General features: G+C 35.2%; 1 long non-coding RNA gene across 1 annotated transcript in view; it reads left to right on the top strand.

Annotated features, from left to right (window-relative positions):
• Positions 1 to 10688, top strand: part of LOC137654614 (uncharacterized) — a 12341-nt gene extending 1653 nt beyond the window's left edge. The window contains exons 2-3 of the long non-coding RNA XR_011046665.1: positions 9168 to 9234; positions 10144 to 10688. This is a non-coding gene — a long non-coding RNA (uncharacterized lncRNA). The remainder of the gene's footprint in view (positions 1 to 9167; positions 9235 to 10143) is intronic.
• Positions 10689 to 15155: the final 4467 nt, after the last annotated feature.

Below are 15155 nucleotides of genomic sequence, written 5' to 3'. Positions count from 1 at the left end.
GGGTTAGAATAGTCCTGCCCGAATGTACCCTCAAGCAAGAGAACTCTAACCCAAGACAGTAGAAGACCATAGTACAGAAGCCATGGCACTACCGAAGACTGGAGAACCAGGGTTTCATTTTGGAGTGTCCTCCTAGAATAGCTGCTTACCTTAGCTAAAGAGTATTTTACTCTTACCAAGAGGAAAGTAGCCACTAAACAATTACTGTGCTGTAGTTAACCCCTTAGGTGAAGAAGAATTGTTTGGTAATGTCAGTGTTGTCAGGTGTATGAGGACCGAGGAGAATCTGTAAAGAATAGGCCAGACTTTTCTGTGTATATCTAGGCAAAGGGAAAATGAACCGTTACTAGAGAGAAGGATGCTCTGTAGCACTGTCTGGCCAGTCAAAGGACCCCATAACTCTAGTGGTCGTGTATATATATATATATATATATATATATTAATATATATATATATATATATATATATATATATATATATATATATATATATACATACATACATACATACTGTATTCGATTTCCTACAAGACATACAGGCATATGACGCCCTCTAATTTCAGCAGGTCAGATTCAGGAAAAAAGTTTTTAGTATATTTAAGCATTACAGTTTTGTTGAAAACAGTCTAGCTGTACATTGTACATGCAGAAACATACCATATACACTATTTCCACGCATAAGACTAGGTAAAAAATGACGTTAAATTTTAACGAATTTAAGTCATATCTTCTATTTAAGACAACTTGTAAATTACAATGCCATCAGTGGTTAGGGTTGCTATTGCTGTTTACTTGAAAATCCAAAATAGATTTAATAAGACAATTTTATATCATGCTTTTGCTAAACATGCCAGTATGCCCCATAAAACCTAAACCATTGCTTTGTTTACATTTCATCGCTGATCATAATGAACAAATGAAAGCATTTACACATCTGTGTATTAACTTATACACAGATGTGTAAATGCATTCATTTGTTCAATTGCAGCAACAGATATCTTACCAATTATTGGTGATGTAATAATAATGTTATTGATTTTGTTTTACCCACTTTATCCTTAGTGATTCAAAATAAATGAAATAAGAGTGATTTTAAATCAAATTTTTCTTAATAAACTGCCTGCCTAAAACAGAAAGCATTGTTTTGTATATGTTTCATCACCGACCATAAACAAACGCAAGTGATAACTAATGATACTAAGAGCTATTAGTAAAGATGTTATTGGAAATATTTTACTTCCAATGCCCCTAAAAATACATACACATTGCTTAACAGGAAAACCATTTTGTTTGCATTTAGTCAACAATAACAAATTACCACTAATGACGGTATGATGTGACAGAGATGATGATGCTTGATTCGAGAATAAGTGAAGATAATTCGAATCATGGTTGATTTTTAATTAAAAATAGATATGCTCATCTAAATTTGATTACTTTCATTGATAATGATACCATTAGAATGATTGAAGGTTAAGGAAAGAAATTGTGGTAGCAGTTCAACCCATTTAGTTTTGTGTTTAGCATTCAAGATCCGAACTATTTCAATGAAGATTTGTTTGCTCTGTAGTTCTTCCATGCAGTTCAATCTTGGTTTCCAGGTACATTCTAGTCTTCATCCAAACTTTTGTAAACATTATGGTACCTCTCTTGTTTTACCGGTTCCGTCACTTTAGTCATCCGCCATACTTACACCCAAGGGCTAAACAAAATTAACTGCTTCCATTCTTCCACCATTCATATTAACTTTCATTGCTCTAACTTAGGATTCCATTTACTTTCATAATATTACTCTTACTTTTCCCTTGTATATATATATTTTTTTTTTTATCTTAATTAAATATCCACAGCTTCACTATTGTACTGTATTATTTTTGTTAAGTTTCATGTCTCGGAATTTTTATATATTTTCATCTTTAGAGATGTCGAACGACCTTGGAGACGTAACTCGCTTTCATCCCGGACCTACTTTTACCCTATCTTATTCTTGCATATTGTAACACACTTTGCATCCATCATAAAAGAATTAGTCTTCTATACCCTACCTTTTTGATACGATGTCATTGGTTGTCAATAAGTCCCATGCAAGGGTTTCGAGTTGCATCAATGTAGTCATGGCAGTGAAGGGAAGAAATTCATATAGTATTGTATAACCAGTCCTCCTGCAAGAGTACTGTACTTTCTTTTATTAATTTCTTCCCTCCTAGTATTTAGCCCTCTCATTAATTGTGTATTGGTGAATTGCTCCATCAGCTGATTGTTCATCCCTCTTCTGTCATCTCTAAAAGTACTTCACATTATCGAATCACATTCCTTCTCCACGGCTCCTCAGGCTTTTCATCCTTCAGTGACTTCCCTCTCACCCATCATCAAGTGGTGCATCATCAAAGGTCCCTCTACCGAGACAGAGACGGACAAACTCATCAGATTGTGTTATATCTTCTGTCAGTTAATCCATTACGAGAAGAAAAAGTCAGAAAGTTAAGTTCAAGGGAGTAATTATTTGCTTTTGTATATTTGTAAGTGTTGAATCTGTACCTTTCTGACTTAAAAACCCACCCATGACTTTTAGTGCCCTTCAATACCCTAGATGAACTCATTGACACTTCTCAGGACACAGTTTAGATGTTTGAGGATTTCAACAGTGATTCATGAGAAAGGACCTACACACAGTAAGATCCTTTTTTCATGATTTGGTTTGTTACAGTTTTTATATCGGTCATCCCCAGTCTTAAGTGAAGCTCCAGTTATTGCACCCAAGGGAATGGTTGTGTAGTGAGCCTTTTTTCACTGCAGAGGCTATCACTATGGACAACGAGATTATGGAATAATCTTCTTAATGTGGCAGTTGAATAGGTGGAACTTCCGAAGTTGAAACTTATTGCAAAGACTTTACTGTTGAACAGGATGACATAAACCTCTTTTTAACATTATATATGACTGATCTACTTTAATATTGTTACTGATCTTGATATATTTTTTCTTATTTATAGTATAGAGTTTTTAATTATTTACATTAGTTTTCTCCTGTGTTGCTTCCCCTTTTGGAGCCCTTGAGCTTGTAGCATCCTGCCTTTACAGCTAGGGCTGTAGCGTTGCTAGCAATAATAATAATAACCCCATTAAGGGCCTTTTTTTGGAGATTAACAAGTGCCAAAGGGAGTGGAGAATGTGAGAACTATTCTAAACTTTTCTTGGCCGTATCTCTTTTCTTTGTTTGACTGATGTGATGTTGAATAAAGAGCAGAGTTTAAGAACCGACAATGTACTGCTTATGTTATGGTCCCAGCCCTTGAAAGCATTACATCTCTTAACTTCTTAGGTCATAATTTATTCCCGGAAGCCTTGTTCCGTGAGTTAGGGTGATGTATTTTTCATGTTGGCTCCTTGTCTTCATATACATTATCATTGTCTAGATCTACGCAGAACTTGTTCTCTTCTAAGGCCTCTTCAGCCTGCTGTTCAACACACTCCACATTTCTGCTGTATTGATTCTATGACAAGCTTTTACTAGGTACATGTATACAATGGAAACTTAGATTATTGCATTTTTTAATGATAACAATTTGTTTTGTTGATAAAACCTCTTTTATATATATATATATATATATATATATATATATATATATATATATATATATATATATATATATATACTATATATAAATTAAAAGGAAGCTCCTTTGGTCCCTTACACAATCATTTTCTGACCACGATAGCAATTTACTTACTTTTTCTTCCAGGATATGATGGGAAGATGTTTATGTTAGTATCCCATATATGGTAACACCACAATATTTTTCTGATTCCATTGAAGAGAATATCAGTTTTCTTCTTTTCTCAGTATCGTAAATAAACATTTTCTGCTCGTTTATGTATTTACAATTTTTGTTTTATGGTTATGTATATTGAAAGATGCATAGTATCAGAGATGAATACTAAATGTGCGTAAAGTGTAAAATCTACTCAGAAAATATACAGACGAGAGTATGTGTTAGCAATGTCTTCCTCGTGTGGGCATTTGGTACGTGTTGCATATGTTTCTAGATTTGAGGGAAGGAACTCGCCACTGCTTAGTAAATAACCCTGAATAATGAGGGGTATGTCTCTCGGCAGTAAGGATAATTATTGCTAAAAGCCCATACAGTACTCAAGTATACTGAGATATATTCAACCAATTATTATTATTATTACTAGCTAAGCTACAACCCTAGTTGGAAAAGCAGAATGTTATAAGTCCAAGGGCTCCAACAGGGAAAATAATCCAGTGAGGAAAGGTAATAAAGAAACAGATAGAATAGCGTAGTGGTAATGGTATCTGGTTTGAGTTCCAGTATCATCAGAATGGTTGCTCACTGGAACATCAGCTGGGCAAACCCAAACCCCACTGTGGTGCCCAACCACAGCAGTATCCTCCCCAGTAAACAGGCTTAAACTCATAGTCTTCTGGCTGGGAGCAATCTGCTGCCATGGAAATGCAAGGCAAATGCCTTACCAGTGTACTAGGTAAAGTGTGCCTGAGTGTATCCTCAAGCAAGAGAACTCTAACTCAAGACAGTAGAAGACCATAGTACAGAGGCTGTGGCACTACTCAAGACTAGAGAAGGATGGTTTGATTTTAGAGCGTTCATCTCATAGTACATCAATGGCTTTTGACCAATCACAAAAGTCATGCTTGAAAAAAAGCTTTAGAAAAACTAAAATGTCTGAAATCAACTCAGCACAGTTGCTTTGGAAAATCAGGTACCTTGTATGATATAGTTTTATTAAGATCTGAAAAATATTGAAATCATTATAAGACAAGAAAATTACTATATTTCCTGTGTCATAAGATGCACCTTTTTTCTTGAAAAATGCCCGCAAAAATCACCCAACTAAACTACAGGTGATGACATTCAAGAACTCTCACTTACCAGATATAAAATGTAAACCTACAATTATCATTCATATGTGATGAATAAATTTATATATTATATTACGCTTCATTTAATGAAGTACAGTAGCAAGTTGTTTGTTTGTTTTTGGTAATCAGCTGATAACTTGTCAATCGCCTTCTACATGCAAACATGCCAACTAGCGTCTCCTAGCAGACGACGCTATGACATATTAGTTATTTATGCCGTATTTATCTATTTTCAAATAATTTTTTGATATTTTATAATAAAGCAATATTTTGATAATGACTTTGTTGCCCGAGTTCCAAAATAATACAAACACAGTTGCTGAATTTGAGCTTGGAAAAAACATCCCTCTGTTATTTGAGTGCAGTGTTCCCAAGTTAGCAGAAAAGTAACTAGACCTAGAGTAGCACATACAGTAGGAAAAGTATTCCACTTAGAGGAATTTCTAGAGACTTCTTTGATTAAGTGCTTAATTGATTAATTTAGTGTGAAAATGTGTAGGATATATGAGGAATTTGGGAAATATTACTGGAATTTTACTTCTTTACCAAAATTTGATTAAGAACATTTGGCAACACTGCTTTCATGTAAACAACACTTGAAACACCAAATGTATTTGTGGTGGCAACTACAACTGGTTTAGTGGTTTCTTATAAGAATATGTAATAAAATTTGGATAACCGGGGTGAGCTAATTACTGTAATATTAACTATATCATTTTGTAATACACTCAAAATATGAAACTTTACTGTGACAGACAAAAATCACACTAGAGCTGCTGACTAGGAATTGCTGCTAGAATAAATTGTAAAGTACTTGGTTCCTTTTTTTTCTAAGAACTGCTAATTTAAGGGTGCGTCTTATGACACGGTAAATACAGTACAGTATAAGCATATCAGAGACGTTTATTTAGAATGAGTTTAAAAATTAAATGGTCATTAAGTGATCACTCTTAGAGTATTTGATAATAATAAAGAATTTAGTGGTATAGAAGTTTGTCATCAAGTAATACTAATGCTGTCAGGTTATTGTTGAATGTTGAACTTGAGAAAGCCAAGTTGTCATTAGGAGCATGAGTGGTGATGAAGGAACCCTTCAAAGAACCTAAGTACGCCATCTGGAGTTTTTCATGCAAGGTACACTCAGAATGGTATCTTCTTATATGGGAAGAAACAAATGCAAAATACACCTAATCTTAATGATGCTCAGTTGCATCCTTGAAATATTTCTCTATAGGTAAATGTCAATCTAGAGAGCAATTAATTTAGCATCAAAAGTTGAATTGAATTGAAAAAAAAGGATTTAATAGCACAATTCACATTAAAGGAAATTTGATAATGACCCTTTTTTTTCTTTTTTTTTTTTTATTATTGTTGCTTATTTGATCCATAGGTTAAATCCTGTTCCTTGCAGCTTTTTTTTATTTATAGTACTTACAGAATTTACGTTGACATCAGAATATGCATACAAAATCCACATCTACATCAGATTATGTTCTCATAAACCCTATTCAATGTTTGTGTCAACCCAACAAATATCCTATAAGTTCATAATTAATATGACTTACAGAATAAATCTCTGTTAGAATATGTACTGTAATCATAATTTCTGAGTATGAATTCCTTAACTTGGCAAGAAGTCACATAGGGAAAACAATTTTTCAACATCAATTTCCAAGTACTTGAGGCCTACTAAATCTAGATAGTTAATTCAAAGTAAATTCCATCAACAAATTCCGTTTAAGCAATTTTTAAAATGTAAAATATCAAGGTGCATTGCAATCCGGAAAAGGAAAAGAATCACTCAGACAGTTGAATGAAAGAACAAAGGAAGGAAATCTATCATTTATCAAACGCATGTAAATTACCATGGTAGTCTAATGAAACAAACAAACTAAACAGTGTATAGTAGATCAGAATCTAGAGGAAAGAAGGCAGCTTTAGCAATGTTTACTTTATTGTCAACAGATTTGTAAATAAAAAAAAGTCATTACATGATTTTATATTTCACATATTTCACTTGAATTTTCATGATATTCATCGTTTATCCATTGAGAATAGATGCTAATTTGAATATAGGTTGCATCTCCCAAACTAAGAAGCACCTAAAACTCGGCTGCCGAGGACTGTGTAGTAGAATTTGAAAAATGCCTGCTTAAAATTTTTAATTAGACATGTAAAGAAAACTATTCACTAATATTTCAAAATTGCCAATAATTGTTTTCGTAAAGGTTCTACACGTGGAGGAGGAGGGTTGGTTATAAGAATGTTGCTGCTGCTGCTTTCTTCCTTTCTTCTTTTTTTTTTTTTTTTTTCCTTTTTTTTTCATAATAATGTATTAGGTAAAGTTTCTACAGGAGAGAGACAGATTATAAGTCTACTGTATTATAAATGGTAATTAAAAGTCATATGATGAAAATGATTCTTATATATTTGTGACAAAAGAAACTTGCCCATGAGAGAAAAAGAGAGTGCGCTTACATTTTTGTCTTCAAAAGGATGTATGCCAGGACTTATTCTTGAAGAGAGAGAAAGAGTATTTCAATACCAGGAGAAAAGTCACTGATTTCATGTAGTTTGCCTGGCTGCCGCTGTGTAATGGTGGTGCTTCCTTCACTCATAAATTTGGGCTTGCATTGAATTAACAATTGTTGTTTGGCCATGCTTTTGTGCTCACATCTATTATGTTTTTGTTGTTTCTTTCATTATTTTATTGCAGGTATGCCAATGAGACATGTTGAAAGGAAGAATTAAACAGAATTAATTGTGGTGAGAAATTCCTTGCTTCATGTCTGAAAGAAACGTTGAAACAAAAACCCGGCATTCAATTTCATCAGCTGAAATCTCTCTCTCTCTCTCTCTCTCTCTCTCTCTCTCTCTCTCTCTCTCTCTCTCTCTCTCTCTCTCTCTCTCTCTCTCAATCCAATACAGTATGTTGCTTGGCTCTGGTCCCAGCCATGTTAAGTTTGTGAGATGCAACCTGTACAAACAATAGCAGTTGATTTATTGCTTGAATAGTGAAAAGTAGAATTCTGTTATATTATAATTTGAGATAATACAGGCCTATGCAACTCCTGAATAACTTCACCGTTGCCATTATCTTGCCTATAACTTGAAATTTGTTCCAATCTATTACAAAAGTGACCTGAAGTCTTTTGAGTTCCTTGCGGTTTCTTTCATTGTTTATAAAAATTCTTGTTATGAAACATGTAGAAATTGAAAGTGATGTAGTGTGTTTAGGAGTAAGCTTTTGATGACATTACATTGCTAAGGTTAAAGCATCATGATTGGGGGAGGTGTATTATCATCTCCCTCAGAGTGTCCTTCAGCATCTTTTTCATACTTTACAATGATTTGAGATACATTTTGTTCTTTTCTAACTGGTTTATCATTTAAAAATCAAACTTGAATTATCTTGGGACTGTATGAAGAACCATACAGTATTTTCTTTGGCAGTCTAAATGCTACTGAAGGCGTACCGTGTGGGCTTGGCATGTTTTAGAGATCACTGAATTCCCCTAAGGCCACATTAAATAGAAGTAGTTCAGGTACTTACTTCAATTTCTATCTTTTGGTTTAAAGGACTAATTTTCTTGTGAACCAGTTTGGCTGTTGACAGGACTCTATACGGTATATATATTTTATATTTTAAAGTTAATAAAAAAATTAATTACCAAGATTTCCTTTGTTTAGGAAAAAGTTAAAGAATTAGCAGGTTCTGGATCATGTGGTTAAAGACGGATTGCGTGTTATTTGAATTTACTGAAAATTATTAATAAAAACATGTGAAACTGTTACTATGAGAGGTAATCATTTAACCAAGAACCTCTTTCTTTATAAATGTATAGTAACATGTAATGACTTGAGTGGGGTTATTAGTCAACATCCATGTTGGCTTTCTGTACCCTTTTCTTTGAATGCTTCTCAGTGCTGTATATTACAGTACACAGTTTGGTGCAGCTTTTCAAGTTGATTTTGATTGATACATTTTATAAATTTTGATTAGTCTAATGTAAAGGGGATCAGATTAAGGCATAAGACATATGGTAATATGTAGAGGTGGAAATGTGAAGTCTGAAATTAATATCCTTATAAAAAAAGGAATGACATGTTAAATGATGGTTTGTATGAATCCAAATTATATTGTGTCCAGGTAATTGTATATCTGGAGGATATACTCTGTCACCTTGCTAACTTGCATTTTGCTCTTTCATCTGATTATATTTTTTTCAGTATATATCTGGATTTATAAATATTGTGTTCCACAGGTATGATGACTACCGTCGAAGAAGTGAAACCCCTGATTACAGAAGGCGATCCCGATCATAGGAACAGGTAAATTTATGGATTTCTGGGATGTTTAAACAATCACTTACAAGAGCTTTTGAAACTTGACGTAATTCAAGTTGAGTAACATTCAAGTATCGAAATCATTTATGTGAAATTTTAAATTATATTTTTGCAAATGGTTTTTAGGTAAAGAGGAAAAACCAGTGTTGAGACTGTTTATTGAAGTATTCTCTCTGGCGTGTTATGACTAATTCTGTGACAACTTAGGTTTTAGGTTATCCCTTTACTATTGGTAGTTAACTTACAGTTGGCTTTGCATAGCACAATGTAGATGATAATAAATGGTCTGCAGAACCTTTTGGGACCAGATGTTTTGATATCTATATTACTTATGAATTTTCCCTTTGCATGCATGTTATCTTTGTGCTGGGTACCTTTTACTTTATATTGTTTCATTTTTGGTAAACCATGAATTAAATCAAATAATTTTCAGTTTTAGTTTTGAAAGTCCTATTGAGTAAACCAATGCAACTAGTTAGTTATTCTTTGTAAACTAATCTCTCTCTCTCTCTCTCTCTCTCTCTCTCTCTCTCTCTCTCTCTCTCTCTCTCTCTCTCTCTCTCTCTCTCATTGTGACAATTTCTTTACATACAAAATAGCAAATACTTGGAATAAACTTGCAGCGGATGTAGTAAACAGTAACACGGTATACGAGTTCAAGAATAAGTTAGACAAGATTATAAGAACTAAATGCTTTAACTAAATCGCTCTACCAAAGAGCAAATGGATTCTGTGGATGGATTAAAAAGTCTTTGAGACATCCAAAATCCTTGTATCTCTCTCTCTCTCTCTCTCTCTCTCTCTCTCTCTCTCTCTCTCTCTCTCTCTCTCTCTCTCTCTCTCTCTCTCTCTCTCACACACACACACATTGATTATTTTCTGTTTTCTTTTCAGATACTGGAGAAATCATTGTTCATCAATCATCTTAGTGTTGTAAGCAGAAGATGCCACACTGAAGTTGTCTTGATCCACAGCCTCAGCGTTACGGAAATATTTTCCCATCATGCCTAGACACTGAATAAATTTTATCTATTTAGGCTATTTTTAATCCTGTTTTTCTCATCGTTTTTATTTCATATCACAATTGTATATTAAGATTCATAATGTTAGGTTATGATCATTTACTTCTAGTTTATATTAAAAGGTCTCATTTGTATACCTGTGTGACGTGATATGCATCATATTGTCGATTTTATTTGGACATTTACCCTGTTGTGTAATTTAAACTTCTGTTATGACTGGATTATGTTTGTGATGGTTCCAATTTTGATATGAATACATGGGTGGATGAATGGCATACCTTTTTGGAATAATTCCTCCAGATGTTTAATAGTGATATATATACTAATATGTTAGTAGTACAAATTACTCTGAAAGGTATGGAATGTGTGATGTTGGACTAATAGTGTTTCTGAACAATAAAAATTCAGATGTTTTTACATTGTTGGTTTACTTTAACCTCCATACTGTCTTATTTTACTGATAGATAACTGAAATTTATATGCTTTACTGAACTGAGAGATTCTTGACAGTAACACTACGAAACCAAAATTTTTACCATTACTCTACACTGTTGGGCCTCCTTGCAAGGCCACGCGACAATTTAGCTGCTAAACCCATTTAGGAGGTGGTGGGGGTTCCACTAGAACATTTTAGTTACTTTTACATGACAATTAAAGCTACTCTATTCTTTTCTGTCCTTATATTGCTCTAGAATTATGGCCTTAATCTTAGGGTTTTATTGTTTCATGTGTTAGTTCCAGATTTTATTAGTTATGTGTGTAAAGTTCGGTAAATTCCATTTTGCTAAGAGATGGTAGCCCTTTTATCAGTGAATTAGACTTGTTGCAATATCCATCGCATAATTTTCTGTGGAGAGAAAAATTGAGTGTAGTGTGATCCTTTTACTCAAGATCTGATGAAAGGTAAATTGCAAGCTTATAGAGTAGGACATTTGACTTATTAACACTGCGTTAAGTTACAAAATATTGTTAGAGGACACGTGACTCAGCTAGAGGTATGCTGGCTCAGGCTATGCCTTTAAGATGAGAGGGAATTTTGTAAATATGATGATAGTAATAGGACCAAGTAAATGTCTCAAAATGTTAGCCAGGGACCAGTTGATGATATTAAGTTCATGCAAATATTCAATATATATGTTCTAAAGAGAAGAGTTCCTGGTAGATTTGTAACCCAGTACTTTAATAAATTCTGCTCCTTTGTTTTCCAAGATTTATATACTGTATAACTTGGGGCCAGAGGTTGTCGTAGCAAGTAGGGGCAACACCTGTGCCATATACTGTAGCTTTAAGAATGACATTTAAAATACAGTATGTGATAGATTCACCCATTAGTTCGGAAAGCTCAGAAGGGGTTCTTTGACATTTCCTTTCAGCACATTACTGTTTATTTCTGGTGGGTCCTTTCTCATGCAAGAATTCTTGATACTGTTGTCAGATATAGCAGGCAAGTATGCTAAAGGACTTGCCTTAAATCATAATTGCCGCAGAAAATGACAATTACTTCCAGTATTGTTAGTAAGTGCTAAGAAAGGTGGATATCTTCTCTCTTCCTTGCCAATAATGAAAGATTAAAAGTGAAACTCGTGCCATTCTTACACTGACATTAGTGGTTGTAGTGATGCAAATTGTTGGTTGGTTAAGTACATTCTTGTGTAACACTTTTTAAATCACTGACAGAGATACCATCTCTATAGTAAATCTGTCTTATGATAATATATCAAGAGGTGGCGATGCAGATACCATTGTTGGAGAATAACAAAAAAGGGAGTACTTTGTCTGCTTTCAAGACTATTGAATTTTCCTACTATATGTTTGTGAAAATAATTTTTTTCAGATATGTTCTTATAATTTAATATTTTTTCCTACACAAATAAAGACCACTCTTTATTATGTATATATTGTCTGGCTTAGCTGGAAAACGAGCCATAAACTTTTTATGCGAGTAAGGTTGCCAAGTCAGAAGACTTTCAGACCTGGAGTAGTAACTGAAAGATACTTTTGTGAGCAGGCAAGCAAAGCGAGCCTGTGCTGCTTTGGGTTTTGTGAGGTGGTTGTACAGTACAGTACAATAAATGAACCTTCTTCACATTATTTCCTCAGACAGTTTGCTAAAATTCAATGCAATTTCACCCGTGACTAACAAATGTTTTATGAAATGTTTAAAGGTTTTATAGATCACTCATGAATGCCAGAGGCAAGGGATAGTGGCAATGCCCTAGAGACTGACCATGTATACTTATGATCAGTGCCCAAGCCCCTCCAACTAGGATAAAACCATGGAAGACCAAGCAATAGCTGCCAATGACTCGGCAGGTAGATCTATAGAATTTCCCTAACTCCCCATCCTCTGATTCCTAGGATGATTAGGTTGCAGACACTAAAGAAACTATCGAGCTTAAGTGGAACTCAAACCCCAATATGGCAGGTTGCCAGGGAGGAATATTTCTAATAAATCATCAGAACTCAAAGTAGGAAATTTTTTTGTACCAAAGTAGATTTATTACAAGGAAAAATCATGGTATAAAACAATTTTGTCAAAGCCACATGCCAATTGTAATTAAATTTGATTAAACGGACTAGAATAGTGAGTGGAATGCATAATGAAGATCTAGCAATATCTATGAAAAAAGCAGAAAACTTAAATTCCCCCTTAGTGAGAGAATGCTTCGATGAAATTGTGCTTCAATAGCGAATATGCCTTGGGTACAGGCAAGAGGTCTCTCAAACATAGGGAAACTGAACTCCCATTTCCAATCTAAATTTCTCTCCCTAATGTTTTTATTACTTCTCAACATTACTCTTTTTCCTTTCCTAATTTCAACAGCTTGCTTTCATCTTTTTATTCTAACCGAGTAATATTCCCCTGACCATGTATATATATTTAAATAAAAATAATGTGAAATTATTGTCTTAGCTAATCCTGACAAGGTTGCCACTTTTGTTACGCCCGGCCTTGCTTAAGGAATTCAGGGCATGAACAAACAAAAAAATAAAAACAATGGAAGGTTCAGTGGGTAGGATTTTTCGTTAAGGTTAAATGGAAAGGATGGGATGGGATACGGGAAGGCTAGGTAAAGATGATGAGGATCTCAAAGTACAGACACCTTACCTTGATAAAAAGGACTCTGTTTCCTCCCTTGTGGAGAACGTGTCACAGGTCCTGCTCCGATGGAGGTTGGAGAGTGAAGAACAATGCCCAGCTTTTCCTACATTGAGATGACCCCCTCAGCCCCCAAAATAGGGGGGGGGGATCATTGGCCTGACCGCTGTCCTATTGGTCATTGGCCTTGGTCTCGTCTCCCGACACCCCCCATCAATAGACCTCCTGACTTCTCCCGGATTTCCTTTGTGGCGGCGTTGAGCGGCCACATGCTTTTTTCAAGATGTCTGAAATGAGACCTCGGGAGTAGACAGGTATAGGAGGGTTGGGCAGGTGGTGAGGCTCTGGGTAGGGTCCCAACGCTTGTGGCATGTCGACCAGTCCTTACTGGCTGGGTCTTTTGTTTGAGAAAATGGCGCAATGACCATCATGAATAACAGCCCTCCATTTTAGCAGAGTTTTTGTCCTAAAACAGGACAAGAACTCTGCAAGCAAGGTCTGAAGCCACTAGCCTTAATGACTCCTCCCTCAGTGAGTCTCACCACGATAATGAAATCATTTCCAAGCTGAAACTAGGGTCATAATTTTACTTTATTTTGATTGTATATTAGCTTTAAGTGCCACATAGAAGTAAGCACGCTGGCTGTGAGGCACCAACAAAAATTGGGAAAATGCTAAAATAGTTAAAGTTAAGTGACCCAGTGCAGTGGAACACTTGAAAATGAAAGCAAATGGACAAATCATATGCAAAAGATAAAATAAATACATAAAAATAAATTAAATGCAACTAGTGAGGCCAAGATAGCTCCTAAAGTTTATCTACCTGGGGAGACACCAAGGCCAATTAATATTTTTTCATGCAACCTAGATTAAACTACTGACTATGGCTACGTGTTATGGACATGGCACTATGCATTAGGCACTAATGCCGGGAGAACACATCTGCTACTCTTTCATCTGAACTCTTTAGGTGCTGTTACGATCCTCGTGGGGATCGAACCAGGTTCTTTTGAATTGATTAATGAAATTAGGATTTCTCGACCAGTATACCTCTTGAAACAACAGGAAATATAGAAAGAAAACTCGCAAAAGAAAACATAATTTTATTTACAACTAGTCAAAGGTCAAAGTTTCTTGATTGAGTACTTAGGAAGCACTGAACTAAACAAAGAAAATCATTTGATTAAACTATACTCCAGCAAATAGGGGAACAGTCAAGATAGTAGATAAATAATAAAAAAAAAATACTATTCACAGCAGCTCTCGACGGTTGACAGGAACGTAGATATTTCAGGTCCGGGCGTTTCGTGGTCGGTGATCAGGGCAAAGGTCAACTCGTTCTGACATCTCGGACAAGGCTGGTCACGTCTGCATTCTGGTCCTTACGTCTTCTCTCCTTCCCTGTGCTTGTTCTCCCTCTCTCTCTCTCTCTCTCTCTCTCTCTCGTTCTCCTTTTCGTACTCCCATTCTATCCGTCGTATTCTCGTTCTGTCTTACTCTCGTTCTATCTGTCTTACTCTCGTTCTATCTGTCGTACTCTCTCTTCTCTCGTTGAAGTTTATATATCCCTGTATGGGAGGGGTTAACTATGGACAATTCCATATAAGGAAATTTTCTCCTTTCTTCATCCTTATTGGTTTTCCTTAAAACCACGCCTCTTTGATAGCATCTTCGCGAAGGCTGTGCTGGCGTGTTTACCTTCCGTTAATGTATATTCTTCGGCAGCGACACTGCTCTCCTTGTCCTATGGGTCCTTGGAGTGCTACGAACAGACGGTCGTTATG

This window comes from Palaemon carinicauda, chromosome 15, assembly GCF_036898095.1.
Source record: "Palaemon carinicauda isolate YSFRI2023 chromosome 15, ASM3689809v2, whole genome shotgun sequence".
Taxonomy (NCBI): domain Eukaryota; kingdom Metazoa; phylum Arthropoda; class Malacostraca; order Decapoda; family Palaemonidae; genus Palaemon; species Palaemon carinicauda.
The sequence above is the reverse complement of the archived record's forward strand: the minus strand, read 5'-3'. Positions and strand labels throughout refer to the sequence as shown.